Consider the following 11471-nt stretch of genomic DNA (forward strand, 5'->3'; position numbering starts at 1 on the left):
CATGGATTCTCGGCGCGGCCAGCGGGGCCGGACAGGCCGGCAGAGGCACGGCGAAGGTGCCGCGTTCGGGCTTTTCGCCGCTCGGACCATGCGGTTGGATTTGCCGAGCCGGGGCTGAGAGGAGCTGCGGGGATAAATGGGGAAAAATGGATAAAAGGTCTTTTTTCGGGGACCCAGGAAAGGCTTGAAACCCCATTTCCCCCCCCGCGCCCCCCGCGCACCGAGGCCTAAACTCTGAAAATCCCCCAATGAAGCTCTCAAGATGCCATTCGCGCCGCTAAGGAATCGAGTTTGCATGACCGACCTTCATCCGCCATGATGGCGTAGATCGCTGCGCGCAGTGATCTAATTTGCATGGCCGGACCTCGTTTCCCCAGACGCCATTCATGCGGGATTGTGCTCTAATTTGCATGACCCCGCCCCTTTACCCAGACCGCAATTCGCGCCGCGTTTCATTTAGTTTGCATAACCCCGCCCATTTTTCCCCAAGATGCCGTTCGGGCATGAGGTAATGCCGATTTGCATAACCCCACCCATTTATCCCAGGATGCACTTCGGGCATGAGGTAATGCTGATTTGCATAGCCCCGCCCATTTCTCCCAGGATGCACTTCGGGCATGAGGTCATGCCGATTTGCATAGCCCCGCCCATTTCTCCCAGGATGCACCTCGGGCATGAGGTAATGCCGATTTGCATAACCCCGCCCATTTCTCCCAGGATGCACCTCGGGCATGAGGTAATGCCGATTTGCATAGCCCCGCCCATTTCTCCCAGGATGCACTTCGGGCATGAGGTAATGTCGATTTGCATAACCCCGCCCATTTATCCCAGGATGCACTTCGGGCATGAGGTCATACCGATTTGCATAACCCCGCCCATTTCTCCCAAGGTGCACCTCGGGCATGAGGTAATGCTGATTTGCATAACCCCGCCCATTTCTCCCAGGATGCACCTCGGGCATGAGGTAATGCCGATTTGCATAGCCCCGCCCGTTTCTCCCAGGGTGCACCTCGGGCATGAGGTAATGTCGATTTGCATAGCCCCGCCCATTTCTCCCAGGATGCACTTCGGGCATGAGGTAATGACGATTTGCATAGCCCCGCCCATTTCTCCCAGGATGCACTTCGGGCATGAGGTAATGCCGATTTGCATAACCCCGCCCATTTCTCCCAGGGTGCACCTCGGGCATGAGGTCATGCCGATTTGCATAACCCCGCCCATTTCTCCCAGGATGCACCTCGGGCATGAGGTCATGCCGATTTGCATAACCCCGCCCATTTCTCCCAGGATGCACTTCGGGCATGAGGTCATGCCGATTTGCATAACCCCGCCCATTTCTCCCAGGATGCACTTCGGGCATGAGGTAATGCCGATTTGCATAACCACGCCCTCCTCCCCCCAGCCGCCGCAAACCCCGCCCATAGCCTCCTCATTTGCATTTCCCTTACGAGGCGCGGCTCGGGCCCGGCCCGCTCTGCCGGGCGGGTTCGGGACAGCGGGGGTCGGGGGATCCCTCGCCCCTTTCTGGGGCTTTTCGGGGGCGGCAGAGGGACCCTCGGGGCTGCGGTAAGAGCAGGGGAGGGGGGAAATCCCGGGGAGGACACGGGGAACGTCCGAAAATCCCCCAAAATTGTCGCATCGCCCCCAAAATTGCTGAGGAAACCGGGGAGGTTCCGGGGGGGCTTCAGGGAATTTTCCGGCTTTGGGGACTCCCGGGATCTCCTAGGTCACCCCCAGGACCTCCCGGCCGCTGCCGAAGCGGCTCCGATGAGGTTTTGCACCTTTTTTTACCTCACAAATAAACGAAATCCGTGTTTTTAAAAAGAATCGAGATCTTTATTTGCGTCGTAGCAACATCCGCGATCGAAGAGCTGCAAAAACGAGACCCGCGCGGCTCCCCGCCCCGCTCCTCACCTCCCTCACGGATTTATTTGGTAAAACTGCCCTAATCCCCTCCCCGATTAATTTAAACAACAGTATTATCCTTTATTTCCCTCAGAAAAAGTTTAAACTCACCCGGAAAGCGGCGAAATCACGGAGTTTAACCCAAAAAGGTGCGCGCGGGAGGCGCCGCCATCTCGCGGCACCTGCGAGGGGAGAGGGGAGAGAAGCACCGCCGCCCGAGCCTGGCAGCCGCTCGGGAGGCGGAGAAGCGTTATTTCAGCAGAAAAGGGTGGGCGATAGTGCGGGACAGCTTCGGCACTTCCCACTATTTCGGATTTTAATCTGTTTTTAACCAACCGAAGGTCCCTGGCGGGGTTGCACCGTGCCCGGAGGCACCGTATTACCGGGACGATGCGCGTAGCGCATGGAGTAAGCTCCGACTCCAACTACCTAGCACTAAAATTCGCTTAATATAACGATCACTCACCGAGGACGTACGGTATACTACACTGATAACAACAAATACTAAACGTAACATTAGCCGAAGTGCCGAGAAGCTATGCCCGTCCCGTTCCGTGCACCCGGCCGGACCCCGCTCGCCTCACGCACAACTCACGGCGACCTTTTCTCCATCCTCCAGCTCTTTCCCAGCTCTTCCCGCGTCCTTTCCCTCTCGCCTTCCGCCCTTTCCGCCCGCGCTGCTGGGGCGCTGAGCCTTAAATCCCCCAAAAATTCGGGACCGCGCCTCAATTTCCCGTGGGGCCGTTCACTGAGCGAGTTCTGAAATTTGCATAGCCCCGCCCATTTCTCCCAGGATGCACCTCGGGCATGAGGTAATGCCGATTTGCATAACCCCGCCCATTTCTCCCAGGGTGCACCTCGGGCATGAGGTAATGCCGATTTGCATAACCCCGCCCATTTCTCCCAGGGTGCACCTCGGGCATGAGGTAATGCCGATTTGCATAACCCCGCCCATTTCTCCCAGGGTGCACCTCGGGCATGAGGTAATGCCGATTTGCATAACCCCCCCACCCCCCCCACCCCCCCTCCCCTTTTCCCCCCCACCGCCGCAAACCCCGCCGACAGCCTCCTCATTTGCATTTCCCTCACGAGGCGCGGCTCGCGCCCGTCCCTCTCTGCCGGGCGGGTTCGGGACAGCGGGGGTCGGGGGATTCCTCGCCCCTTTCTGGGGCTCTTCGGGGGCGGCAGAGGGACCCTCGAGGCTGCGGTAAGAGCAGGGGAGGGGGGAAATCCCGGGGAGGACACGGGGAACGCCCGAAAATCCCCCAAAATTGTCGCATCGCCCCCAAAATTCCTGAGGAAACCGGGGAGGGTCGGGGGGGCTTTAGGGACTTTTCCGGCTTTGGGGACTCCCGGGATCTCCTAGGTCACCCCCAGGACCTCCCAGCCGCTGCCGAAGCAGCTGTGATGAGGCTCTGCATCTTTTTCACTTTACAGATAAACAAAATCCGTGTTTTTAAAAAGAATTGAGATTTTAATTTGCATCGTAGAAACATCGGCGATCAAAGAGCTGCAAAAAAAAAAGCCGTGCGGCTCCCCCACCCCGCTGCTCACCTCCTTCACGTTTATGTCATAAAAGTGCCCCAAATCCCCTCCCCGATTCATTTAAACAACATTAATATCCTCTATTACCCTGGTATAAATCGGAACCCCCCTCAGAAAGCGGCGAGATCCCCGAGTTTAACCCAAATAGCACGCAAAAGCACGGGGGAAGTGCCGCCATTTCGCGGCACCCTGCGAGGGGAAGGGAGGAGAGAATCACAGCCGCCCGAGCTTTGCAGCTTCACAGGGGTCGGGAGAGCTGCTGTTTAGCTTTAACTATGGATAATCACGTTCACTTGGATTTAAATGTGTTTCTAACCGACCAGAGGTCCCCGCCGGGGGTGCACCGTTCCCGGAGGCACCACAATACCGGGACGAGCGCGGAGCTGCTGGACTGTGGTGAGAGAAATCCAAATACCTGTCCTATTTTCCTATTTTCCTATACTCACTTGAACATGCAAAAAAGAAAGAGTTGCCCCAAGGATACTGTCAGTGGGAGGTGGTGATGGGAAAGCCCATTTTTGAAGGCATTATCCACAGCCTGAAAAGTGTGGATAGGTGTAGCTTTTGGCATCAGCTGGGCTGCGGCCGCAGTGCAAAAAGCATGTTGTTTGGTCACAAAAATTTCTTTTTTTTTGGTGGGTTTTCCTGAAAAATGTCTTGTAGCCTTCTGAGCTTTGCTTTGCAAAGCACTGAATCATTTCAATGGTTCTGCAGAGACATCTGCCTGGAATGTCCTGGCTGTCCCGGTTCAGCGGCCTAGGGTGGCGTGAAGGTGGTGCTGAAGATGCCAATCATCACCGGCCTGGATAAATTTTGGCTGCGGGAGCTGCCAGCAGCAGGCTGTTCAGAGCCAGAGCTTGCCAGGATGGCAAGACTGTCATTGTTGCAGTCCCCATAGTATCCAACGTGAGTAGTTGCAGAGCTCTCTAAAAGAAGTGTGCCATTTGTTATGGTTTTGGGCCCAGTGGGTCTAAGGTGGCTTTTATTAAACTGGAGAGCTGGATTTTTTAGTCCTACTGAGAGAGTTCAGCGTCACCTTATTAAGCAAGGAAAAGCTGCGTGGTAAGTGCAGACTGATGCAATTTATTTTCGCTTATTACTCCCCATGATTCCTTTAATAAATAAACTCCTAATGAAAAGTGTGAATGTGTTAATTATTTCTCTGTTTGATCAGCAATAGAATGCATTAGTAAACATTTGTGGGAGAGGCATGGGGAGCAGCAGAAGGGAAAAGGGTGTGGGAGACAGAGCCTGGTCCCAAGGCGGGTTGCTGGCGGTGGCATAGGAGGGGATGTCAGAGAGATACAGGTAAATGTCTACAGGGTGCAGAGCCCCAGGTTAGTGCCTCTGCTGGGGGAGTGAGAGCGTGTCCAGGACAGGTGGGGTATGGAACGGTGAGCCCTAACCGGGATGGGGGGTGAACCCGTGGGACACGGGCAGAGTCCTGGCTACCGTGTGAATTGTTACCACACAAGGTTAGTGGAGCCGAAGGTCACCCCAGGAGAGGTGCAGCCCCCAGTCCCTATTGCTGAGTCCCACCACAGGCTTACAAAACCAGGATTTGAGCTCCAGAGCTGACAGGTGTTGTGTTGTCCAGGGCAGCACTTGGCACCACAGGGCTGTAGGGGGCTGTGGAGCGGGTGGGGGGCCGTGGCCTGTTAGCTGAAAGGAAGGATGAGTGAGAGGTATTGAGGGCAGTGGGTGATGCAGCCCCCTGCATCCCAGAGTGCCATTGAAAGCTCCCCCTTTCAGAGTGTGCCTAAGAACATCTGCTGTGTAATCTTGTGCCTGCAGGAGGAATTTTTGCCAGAGCAGCTGTGTCTAACCCCAAGGTGAACCTATATCCCATACGGACCTAGGTAGGATCTGGGCTGGTGACAGCCGTGGTGTAGTTGCCTGTGGTCCCCCAGAACCCAGATTTGAGGTCAGAATTTGCAATTTTTGTAATGTAAGAAGGGGTAGCACCAAAGCCAGAAGTTTTTATAAGTTCAAAGTGTGTCTGTTCAGCATTGAAATGGATACATACTTGATCAGGAGAGTTTTTTAATGTATTTTGTTAGATTTTACAGACATGGGGAATTTCTTTGAAGGCATAGAATTTCATTTATTTAGTATTGTTTGTATTGTTTGTATGAATACCTGGAGGTTTTCTACAGCTACAGAGCGGCATCTCGCATCTGGATTTTGTTCCACGGTGAGGCAGAGGGAGAAGCAGCACTTCCCAAATTCTTCTGGAGCAGTGCTAATTGCAGTCCTTTAAACATGCATTAAAAAGGCCACATGTGAAATGGGAAGAGCAATTACGAAAAGAGGAAAAAGAAATGTTGAGCTAGGGAGGTGTTGCCATTTTTCTGCTGTTCCTTTATGACAGTGATCTTGTAGGCAGTAAGAAAAGTATTAGGATTTGAATAATGGAGGGTATGAAATGGACCTAAAGTGTAGGTAAGGAAAGGAAAATGTTATTGTAAAATCTTCCTTGGGGCACCATGCAGATGAGGCAGAGAGAGAAAGAGTAATGTGTGTCCTGCATAAGCTTGTCCATGCAAGGCCAAAGCAGAGAGAAGATTTTAAAGTGCAAACACAAGTGTTGTGTATATAAATGAACCAATGAAAGAGCTTAACTTATAAGGCAGGATGATATATAGGACAGAATGTAAAAAAAGAATAAATAGATCTATTAGCTGTTCTGTACAAACTCTAATCAGATATTAGATATTAATGTAAAGAGAAGTTTGATATGAGTAGATGTGTATGGTTAGAGTGTAGAAGTCTGATGTGATATTGAAGTGTCAAAATGTACAAGTTGAACATTGTAAATATGTGGCTTGTGTCTTAGCAGAGGTTCCATAAGTGTCAATGGATTTGTAAGTATTTTCTCTATAATAAGTGCAAATAGATATAATGTAAATAGATGAGTGTAAGTATATAAAAGCTTAGGGGGTGGGAATAAGAACACAGTTTTGAGAAAAGGTTTTGTTGTATCACTTCATAAATCCTGGAAGATTTCCGTTTCTCGGAAGGTCCAAACAGTAGAATGTTTTTCATAGAGTGCACAGACCGATGCAGCCAGAATCCAAAAGTGTGCAGATTGTCACGGGCATAAAGAAAATCCAAAAGCCATAATTTTCATGTTGAGGAAAAGCACTGGAGTGTCCTCACATGTAGAATTTTGAAAAAGCAACCTCCTTGTCTGGAAATTTCACATTCTAGATACGGAAAAAAGCACCAGGCTGCCAAACACAGCAGGGTGTGGTGACAGTCGGTCAGTTTGGAGGTATGGCCGTGGGTGATCTGGTGCCGGGGCAGTTAGACAGCAGGGTGTGGTGACAGTGGGTCAGTTTGGAGGTACGGTCGTGGGTGACCCGGCGCCAGGTCAGTTAGCCGGAGCGCTTTGATTATCGTGGGTGCATCTGCTGCCACCAGTTACCTGGGGAGTTCCACTGCTGCTGGGGAGTTCCACCGCTGCTGTCATTGCCACCACGGGCCTTGGCCTCGTCCTGGCTCAGAGGTCGTTCTTCCTGGCTTTTCTTTGCTGCCTCCCCAAAGTGCTGCTGCCTCCCTCTCCACCCTGCCCTGCTGTGGCCAGCTGCAGCGTGCAGAGGGTGTTGTGGCTGTGCTCTGCCGGGTTCCCTGTGTGGAAGCAGAGAAGCTGCAGTGGTGGCAGCATCAGTCCTTGCAGGAGATCCTGCATTCATTGGGGTCAAGTGGCTGTCTTGACAGTGGTGAAGATTCTTGAGAGCTCTTATGCTGTCAGGTACTCCCCAGAGCGTGTCCTCGAGGTAGAGAGAAGGAGATGTGGCCACGGTCGTTGCTGTGGGGGAAGAAGAGATTTGATGTGGTTATTGTTCTCGCTTCCTTTAATATCAGTGGTGCAGTATTTCTATAGATGTGGTGACCTGAAGCAGGAGTTACAGGTGTTGTTGTGGGTAGTGAATAATTGAAATGAATGTAAAGAATGGATTGTTATGATTTCTATCAGTATAGCTTGGTGTTCTTAGTCCCACAGCAGGTTTGTAAAAGGTTCAAACAGTCCTTTTTTTTTCCCAGAAAACCTGACTGAGTGGAGTGAGGTAACACAGAGGCGATCTAGTGTATCTTGAGGCTCGTTATGAAGTGTTGTCAGATGGTTTTTACGATGTGAGGAGGCATTTGCCACGGTGTGCAGGTCAGAAGGGTGGAAAAGTTTGTTACGTGTGTAAAAGAGGCACCGTTTGCAGCCAGGTTCCAAATGTGGTATTGTACCTGAAAAGTGTGCATGCTGCAGGAATCCTGTCAGATGAAAGGTGTAAAGAAGCAGAGGTCTGTGTGCACTTGGATTCCTCCAAACTGCCTATCTTACACGAGAGTGGTGATGTGCCATTCCCATGGAAAAGAGCCATTGTTGCCCCCAGGTTCCCATGGGGAAATGTGGGATTTTGTATTGTAAAGCTGTGCAAATGTCAGGATTTGTGCCAGACAGAAGCTGCTAGGAGGTCGGCCTGAGGCTGGCCTTGGACTCCTGGGTGTGTTGTGCCCAGCGTGTGCAAGGATTTCCTAGCTGTTGAAAAGAGGCAGTGGTTTGAGGCAGGTTTGATCAGCAGGAAGAGGGAGGGAGATCACACTTATGAGCAATGATGAAAACCTTTTCAGGGAAGAGATGTCAGAGTCCTATTTCAAAGAATAAATATCTTGTGTGGCTTACGTGGCAAATAAGAAAAATAGATGAAGGACGTCTTGCCACTGAATTGTAAAGAAGTCATCAGTGAAGGTGCTGACATATAAACCTGAGTTTTCTCCCTAGGTTTTGAGAAGGATCCCTGTCAGACGGCAGCATCTCAGGCTAACCTAATACCAGAACTGTGGTGACCAGAGAGGTGTTAATTGCATACAGGGAAGCAAAGTATCGCTCATATGTTTTGGTCACAGTGACATGAGTTCATCCACACCAAAGAGTTCTATCAGAAGCGTGGCCTGGGCCGCTCACACGTTCAGATGGAACAATTGTACAACCACCACCTGCAAATGTTCCCTTTGGGATAATATTTTTTAAACTTTTTTTACTTTTTTTTTTAACTTGCTTCTCTCTGATCTGGCCGAGTGGTACAGTGAGCGGAACAGAGGCTGAGAATCGGCCACCATGTGAGCTGTGTGGCATTTCCTACAGTGGTTGAAGTAAACCTTCTGAACCATCTTTCAGTGTGTCATACAGGGAACAGGGGAGGATGGTTATTGCAGTTATTGTTTCCTCAGCAACATGAAATATGTTATTCCTTCAAGATGGCATTGAAAGAGTTAGCAAAACTATTTTTTTTTTCTCTTAGGCCATTTGAAAGCCAAATTTCTGTACATGGATAATGGATGAAGTGCAGTTCTGTAAGGCTCATGTAACGGAGCCTTACGAATCAGAATTAATCCCGAAGTGTATTTCTGCAGGCTATGCACGTGGTATGCAGTTGACACACAGGTAATAAGCATGTGCAGGTATAAGGCTAAGCACCTTATGTACTGTCCAGTATTAGATAAAATATTTGGAGACATGTGTACCAGTTTTGAGATCAGCATAGCCACATTTGTAATGTAGGAAGTGGTAGCAACATCATCCAAACCCTAAAGTTTTCGAGAGTTTAAAGCGATGCTGTTCTGTATTGAAATTGATACAGACTTGATGTGCCAATATTTCTATGTATGAACCCAGATTTGCAAAGCATGGGAACTGTTCTCCAAGGGAAAGTATTTCATGAATTTTTTCTACTCTTTCTAGCCATACCTGGTGGTTTGTGCACCAATGGACCGGCACCTTCTGACTGGATTCCGTGCTCTGGTGAGCAAGGTAGGGAAGCAGCAGTTCACAAGTCCTTCTGCAGCAGCGAGAATTGCAGGCCCTTAAAGGTGCATGGAAAAGAGCAGCTATGAGATGGGAAGAGCAAATAGATAAAGAGTGAAAAACAACATCTTGAGCTAGGGAAGTTCTACAATTTTTCTGTTGTCCATTTATGATTGTGCTCTTCCACGTACTAGAAAAAGTTTCAGGATGTAAAGAATTTAGGGAATGAAATGGAAATGAAATAGAGGGTATCAAAGCAAAAAGGCCCTGCTAAATATTCTTTGGGAAACTATGGCCATGAATGAGAGAGAGAAAGAACAAGGAGTTTCCTGAATGAATTTACAGAAAACAAATCCCAGTGCCTCTTTCTAGGTAAGTGTGGACATTGGCTATGTTGTAAAAGAGGAACTGTAATTTTCAGAAGTGTGCAGAGGTATGAATAAAAAGCTCTAACCAAGTGCAAAATGTCAGAGGATACAGGCTTCCAAGCTTCCCTCAGGTGCAGTTTTCTGTGCTTGGTACCAGCAAGCCAGGGAAGAGGGAAAGAACTTTGAGGTTTTTTTCCTAAGGGAAGGACATGTGTCCAGGTGCCTGCAGTGCATCGTTGCTTCAGAAGCGTCGTTTTTGAGCCTCACTATCAGTAAGAAGTAATTGTTCACGTGTTGTCGCTAGAGTAGCTGAAGCATGTTCCATAATTACCAAATGCAGGTAAGCCAGCTCTTGCAGGAATATTGAAAAGATTATCTGCCTTGCAGCAAAGCTGTTGTCTACCTTTCTGGGTGGACATTTATGGGCAATGCCCAGTACACAGTCCCTTCCGAATATAGTTATGAAAATGAAGGAGATGACCTAGATAGATAGTAAAAAGGAAGTGTTGCATTGAAGAAAGGATAATTGAAGAAAGCACCCACCTTTCACGTGGATCATCACAGAGCCGTAGCCACAATGTCAGGCCCGTAAGAATTTCTTGCCAAGAGTCAGAATGGAGTTCAGAAGTGCTGTAGAAGCAGGTGGTTTGACTTGCTAAAGAAGAGAAAGAAATGATATTAATTGACCCAATGTGAAAGGGTTTGCACAATTTTTTTTCTTTTTGCAGGCATGAATGTAGTGTCCTGAAGAGAAAAAAAGGGTATGCAAAAATAAATCTTCAGAGCAATATAGCTGGTTGCTAGTGTATAATGTATGTAATAATATGTTGGAGTATAGGTATGTGTATTTTGTAAGTAGTATATGTTATTTGTGTGTGCGGTGTTAGCCGAGGCGGTCGTTCGCAGGTTTGCGTCGGGCTTTAAAAGGGAGAGGGGGTCGCGCGTTCCGAAGCAGGTGAATTTTGGGGTATTTGCGTGTTTGTAGTCGGAAAAAAGCGTCGCTCGCGGCACGTGGGCGGCCCCGTCCCGCGTGGCAAGTTCCCTCCCCTGTCGGTTCTCCCCCGCCGCCGGACGTCACCCCATTTTGGGTGCGGTCCGTGGTGAGCGGCGTCCCGCGGGGCCCCGAGGCGGCGGCGCCGCGCTCCCTCGCCGCGCTCCCTCCCCGCGCTGGGGGCCGCCGAGTCAGCCCCCCCTCCCGCGGCGGCCCCGCCCCGACCCGTGTCGCCACCGCCACCGCCGCCGCCATCCGCTGCGTGCCGAGGGCCACCTTCTAAGGGGCCGGGAGGGGCGGGGGGGGTGCCGAGGGGGGCGGGGGGGCGTGTCCGCCGTATAATCGACGGCGGCGGTGCCCGCCCCGGCACAGGCGGATCCCGCCAGCCCCCCGCGCCGTCCAGAGCACCGCACGCTTCAGCAGAAGCCCGCAAAGCCCGTAAAATGCGGCGGTGGCACCCTCGGAGTCGGCATTTCGTTCAGGCGGCACAGTAGACGTATATTCCCTCAGAAAAGACCCCCGCGGCCGCCATTTTTGAAGTCGGCAACAGCGCGCATGTGCGAACGATGCCGACGCCATTTTGGTAGTCCAGTGCATTGCGCATGTGCGAAATAGGGGCCGGATCGAAATTAAAAAGTCGGATTTCGCGCTTTTGGGACATTTCTGCTGGCCGCAAACAGCTGCGAAGGCGTCCCGTATGCCGTTCGCGTCACCCTCGGGCGGCGGCAACCGCGCGAGAGGCGGAAAAAGCCGGCATTTGCCGATCGCTTTCGGGAAAAAATGTCGGCCGCGTCAAACCGCAGCGCGTACTCCACCCGCCCCCAAAGGCCACTCCGCACCGTTCCGCAGCGCCGGGGAA

At 51.0% G+C, this 11471-nt stretch overlaps 1 non-coding gene across 1 annotated transcript; it reads right to left on the reverse strand.

Annotated features, from left to right (window-relative positions):
- Positions 1-2254: 2254 nt before the first annotated feature.
- Positions 2255-2445, reverse strand: LOC146420660 (U2 spliceosomal RNA). The gene has a single exon (XR_014849072.1). It is a non-coding gene; the product is annotated as a U2 spliceosomal RNA (small nuclear RNA).
- Positions 2446-11471: the final 9026 nt, after the last annotated feature.

This window comes from Lichenostomus cassidix, unplaced genomic scaffold (assembly GCF_008360975.1).
Source record: "Lichenostomus cassidix isolate B80296 unplaced genomic scaffold, HeHo_3.0 HiC_scaffold_709, whole genome shotgun sequence".
NCBI classification, from domain to species: Eukaryota; Metazoa; Chordata; class Aves; order Passeriformes; family Meliphagidae; genus Lichenostomus; species Lichenostomus cassidix.